Genomic DNA, 6063 nt, shown 5'->3' on the forward strand with positions numbered 1-6063 from the left:
TGTACAAATCGGATACACCACGTGCATGTGGCTAAAATAGATGCATCAAGTGCAAGTTGCTTAAACAAATACACCTAGAGTAAGTGGCTAATACAGATGTATCAAGTGCGAGTGCTTAAAAACAAAAAACATGATCTTGTTAATTGCATCATTTACAAAAAAGGGGGGAATTCTCAAAAATCAACAAATTCCTTGTTGTCCAAATGTTGTAAACAATGGTAGCCAAAGCCAAGCATTGCAGCTTTCCCAAAAGGCTAGAGGCAGCTCTCCCATGTGTTAGTCTGTTGATGGTTTCCTGCAATGAGATGGTGTGCCTATTGAATGGAAGCTAGTTTCTGATAGTTGCCCAAATTCGTCTTGAGATGCTGCAAGAGAAAAATAAATGATCATGGTTCTCTGCCTAAGTGTTGTAAAGAGGACAGAGGACACCTCTGTTAAGGAAATCAGCCTTGTCTAGAGTAAGCAATCTCTTTTTCGTTGCAAGCCAGAGAATAAATGAAAATTTAGGGGGAATGGCTGCGTTCCAAACAACAGAAAACCAGTGAACCTTTGGTTTGTCAGTGTGGATGTAGTCATATGCATTGCCTGCTATAAGTTGGTCATTTTGAACCCAAGAGTTCAATTTCTGAATTGTTGCTTCAACCAGCCCCTCTCTGTGTATGATCAGATCACGAATTGCTTCAATTCTCTTGAGAAGGATAGAGTTGGAACAATTGCTGTGGAAGTCCCAAACAGTTCCACCTTTGAAATAAAAGTGGTGCACCCAACGTACCCAAAGAGAATCCTTCTTAGAGTGCAAATCCCAAAGGATATGAGAAATGAGAGCTTGGTTCCAATCTTTAAGGCAAAATAGACCCAGGCCACCCTCTTTCTTTGGGGAACAGACTTCCTTCCACGCAACTAATGGCTTCTTTTTGCCCAAGTCAGATTTTCCCTACAAAAAGTTTCTGCAATAGGCATTTATTCTATCGAGGACATAGCAATGCAGAGGGAAAATACCCATCCAGAAATTAACAGTCCCTTAGATAACTGTATGAATAAGTTCTAGTTTGCTAGCATACGAAAGAGTCTTGCAATTCCATCCTTGAATAAGCCCAAAAATTTGGGATAACAGAGGGGCACAGTGACAAACATTTAGCCTGGAAGACATAAGGGGAACTCCCAAGTAACGGAAATGGAAGTCACTAGAGTTAAATCCAGTAAGTTCAAGGAGACCATTGAGAACAATGGGGTCAATACCTGCTGCATAGATGGCAGATTTCTCAGTGCTAACTGTTAGACGAGAGACAACACAAAAATTCTGGAGTTTCTCAAATATGGCAGTGACTAATGAAAGATCTCCTCTAGAGAAAAGCATAATGTCATCTGCAAAAGCAAGATGAGTTAATTGAACAACAAAGCAAGAGGGGTGAAACTTGAAGGCAGATATGTCCTATAAACTCTTGAGATCTCTAGAAAAATATTCCAAGCAAAGCACAAAGAGATAAGGAGAGAACCCACGATAGCCCTTAAAGTGCCTGTGGATGGAATCATTAACCACCGCACTAAAGGAAGTGGTTGTGACACACTCCATAATCCAATTGCAAAATTGAGTGAGAAAACCCACAACATTGAGCATCCAATCAAGAAATTCCCAGGACTCTAAGTCATAAGCCTTGTGGAGATCAATCTTAAGCAAGCACCTTGGGGATGTTCTTTTGCACGCATACTTTCGAATAAGCTCTTGGACAAGGAAAATGTTATCTATCATGTTCCTTTTCTTAATGAAAGCAGATTGAGCTTCATTTACAATCTTTTCCAGCACAGGAACAATTTTGTTAGCCAAGAGCTTTGCTGTGATTTTATACAGAATATTGCAACAAGCAATTGGTTTGAACTGGTTCACCTGGGAATCATTTTCGTATTTGGGAATGAGAGCCAATAGAGCATAGTTGACTTTCCTGAGTAGCTTGCCAGATATAAAAAATTCATTGATAGCCACATAAATGTCATCCCCAATGATATTCCAAGACTTTTTAAAGAAGAGGGCATTGAAACTATCAGGGCCAGAAGATTTATTACTGTCTATCCCAGCAACAATGTTCCAAACATCTTGTTTTGAAACTGGACCCTACAGAGATTCAAAATAACAAGGATCCACTTTTGAACTAGAATCACAAACAGAGTGGGAAGCTGTTGCAGTCTGCCTATAAGAGCCAAGGATATCCTTCAAATGGTTAACAAATTCATTGCCAATTTTTGTCTAAGATGAAGAGGATTGCCTATCTGATTTCCGAATGGCTGCAATAAATCTTCTGTTTCAGTTCCTCTTAATCAAAGCATGAAAAAATTTGGAGTACTTGTCAACTTGCAGAAGGTACCTATTTTTATCAAGCTGAGCAAATGTTCTTGTTTCTGCTTTTCTCAGCTGTATGGTAAAGCTTCTACAGAGATTCACTTAACCCAATTGGATATTATCATTTGGATTTTGCTAAGGATGAGGAGCTAACTATTATAATTAGCCTCAGCTTGAGCTACACGAGAAGATATGTTGCTAAACTCTTGCTTGTGAAGATTTTTCAGAGGGCACTTAGATTTAAGCTTCTTGCAGACATAGTACATTTTACAGCCAAGGTAAGCAATATGCCAATGCTCGGAAACAATGGCTGAAAAAGAAGCATGGTCAATAATAGCATTATTAAATTTAAATGGAGTGTTACCTCTCACGAAAGTCATATTAGTGATCACCAAAATAGAAGCGTGATCAGAGATTGATTCAATGTAATAAATCTCTGCAGAAGAGTGCTGAAATTGATTAATCCAATGATGGTTGCAAAGAACACGATCTAATTTACTCCAAACCCTCCCATTCGTCCAAGAGAATGAGGAACCATAACTGTTCAGACCCTCAAGAGCCAAAGCAAAGCAATAATTCGAGAAATCTTCATCTCATAAGCAGAAATGAGATTCTCATTGATTCTGTCTCAGGGAGATAGCACACTGTTAAAATCCCCCATCAAAAGCCAAAGGACATCAAGGGAAGAGCCTAGAGACATAAGACTGTCCCAAAGAGGTCTTCTAGCATTCACAGAATGAAGGTCATTTATAAATGAAATCTGGAATTGCTTGGTTGTAACTTTGCATCTGATGGCACAATGCATGATTTGGGTAGTGGCTTCTAACACAATGAGTTTCAATTTATCCGATTTCCATAAAAGCAGGATACGACCAACATTATGATGATCAAAATTATGGGCAAAGTCCTAATCAATGAGCTTTCTCTGCATAATCTCTAAAAGAGAAAAGGTATTAGGCTTTGTTTCTAAGATAGCCAAAACATCCACCCCTTCCTATTAAGAAAGTGTTTCATCCCTTGATACTTCAAAGGCAAGTGAAAGCCTCTGATATTCCAAGAAGAGATAATCATTTGGATTGACGGGACATTACCTCCCCAGCACATTTTGGATGTTTATTTTTTGCCCTTTCCTCTGGTTCTATTTGAACCTCTTTGTGGTGTTTACCTTTGTTGGTCAATGACTGAGACTTATGAGTTTTGTTTCGAGCCTTGGATTTTTGAGTTACAAAGCCTTCCTCAGTAGTTGTAGGCTGAATGGATCCAGCTTTGGGATCAGCCTCAGTGGATAACTGTTGTTGCTTGTGATTTTGGTCTAATGTAGTAACCTTAGCAGAGCTAGCTTGAATGGAAATAAGATTAGGATTCTTATTAGTTCCAATCAGTGTTGCTGGTTGGGAGAGTAATTCTTGACCTAGAGGAGGGATCTCTTTCTAGAGGAAGGCAGTGACAGAAATGGCTTTCTCTGCTACTTCAGGTTAGGATTTTTCCCTCCTCCTGAGGCTTTACATTTTTCAAGAACATGACCAATTATTTTGCAATCACTACAAAAAGAGGGTATGTTTTCATATTCAATCTTCTGGATACATGAGCGACCATTAGGAAGCTTGAATCGAACTTCATCTATGAGATCATAGGCTGCATCAATCTCAACAAGTTCTCTAGCAAAAGAAATGGAACCCATGGTGGCTGTAAGCTGGTTAGTGCGAAGTGGCTTTCCAACTCTTGATAATATCTTACCTAGAGCTTGAAATTCCAAAGCTCCAAAGGAAGATTTTGAAGTTTCACCCAAATTGGAATCCGACTAAGTTCCTCATTACGGAAATCAAAGAATGGTGGCATGATCTTCAGTAGTAAGAGACGCTGAAATATAAAATATGGCCCCTATGCCAACACCTTATTCATGCTATCCTCATCTTTGAATTTGAAAACCAGCCACCCACTCTCATGAACAAAATAAGAGAAAGGAACCTACTATTTCTCACAAGCTTCAAGGAAAGCTTTCTTACTTGGGAAACGACCAGTAACATATCCAATTAAGTTGTACCCCCGAGTCTCTTCAAGAGAATTAACATCTTGCATTTCAAGCAAGATTTCATCATCTGTAGAATCTGGAATATACTACAAAGAGAAACCTTTTGAGGGCTTCCTATTATCTTTGAAGAGATTTATCCAAGGGATGGAAGCAACATCATTTTTCTTCACTTGATGGCTTGGGTTATCAATAGGAGGAGGAATGTCCTAACCAATGATGGATGAGGAGTCTTCTTCAACAAATTCAGAATCCTCCTCCCCTAGAGTGCGTGAACCACTGTGAGAGTTTTTAACATTCAGTGTTTTCTAGGGTAATTTGTCGAACACCTACTGTGCAGGTGTGGAGTTTTCAACATTCAGAGTTTTCTGAGGCATTTTGTCGAACACCTACTGTGCAGGTGTAGAGACAACTTCTGAGAGAGCATTTGGTATCTCTTGTACCACCACATTTTCAGAATCCACTCTCACTGCAAAGGGACTGGCTCGATGTACCTTGGGATGCTTCTTAGTTTTTGATTTCCCTATGAGTCAAATAGCTAAAGCAACAAACCAAGGCTACATGCTTAGATGGGAAAAAACGAAAACCCCAAGGACAGAAGAGGAGACCCAAAGATCAGAAAAGCAACCTGGGTCTAAGCAAGGAGAAAAACAAAAGTTCTCTGCAAGTTTGCTCAAGATATTAAGTCTTAACAAACAGATCTAGACAAAAAAATACAAGCAAGTTCGTCAATGAACAGTAACAGTCTTCAAAGCAGATCCAAAAAAAATGCTAATGAAAGAGAAGAGACCAATGCACCACTCAGAAAGATGTTCCCACGAGTAAGTTAGAAAGAAAGCTTTCCCACGATGGCAAAAGCCAATGAAAATCACCCAAGGAGGTAGAGCTTCTTCTTTTTTACAAAGAGAATCTTAGAGAGAGGTTTCTTGATTCTACATAAATGGCCATCTTTTAAAACAACCTTTGGAAGATTTTGAGAACAGTGTAAATGAACTAGCTTTTGGAGTGTGAAATCTCTAGAAAACAATGCAGTGTATAAAGGACAAGTTCGGTGCGCTTGAGGTTATTTATGTCCTTTGTAACACACTATAGTCTATTTTATTTTAAATAAATACATTTTAATGCTATAGTCTCTAGTATTTTTTTTTCCAAAATTATCTCTCACACTCACAAAAAAGGAAAAATCAAATGAATTCCCAACAGCTCCTTGATGATAGTTTAGTTTTGATAATTTGTTGCTTAAGGAGAGTTTTGGAGTGTTTGTAGACTTTGTACGGATTAAAACTATCTCTTCTCATTTAGTTTTAATGATATAGTGATAACCGAGAATAACACCCCAAGGTTCAATAGTTTTCTTCAAATCAAATTTCCAAAGGATATAAGCTAATGAAGTATTTCTTGAGAATTGAAGTAAATACAAGCTCCTAAATGTAGTAGAGTTTTTTCTTCTACTAAATATAATATGTCCTTGATATTCTTTCCAATGTTATTATTTTGGGAACTCGACCTTACGATTCTCTTATGATTACAAACTTGAAGTTCAATGCCAACGATTAAAGGCTCAATTGGATGAGTATTTAAAAAAATAATTTTCTATGCCTTGTTTTTTTAGAATGATTTTTTGTAAAAGTTAAAATTATTTTATATTTAGATGAAATACATAAAAAATAATTTTAAATAAAAAATGTTATTTAAATGT

This window comes from Gastrolobium bilobum, unplaced genomic scaffold (genome assembly GCF_033153095.1).
Source record: "Gastrolobium bilobum isolate Gb01-03AN ecotype WA unplaced genomic scaffold, APGP_CSIRO_Gbil_v1 utg49266, whole genome shotgun sequence".
In the NCBI taxonomy this organism is placed as follows: Eukaryota; Viridiplantae; Streptophyta; class Magnoliopsida; order Fabales; family Fabaceae; genus Gastrolobium; species Gastrolobium bilobum.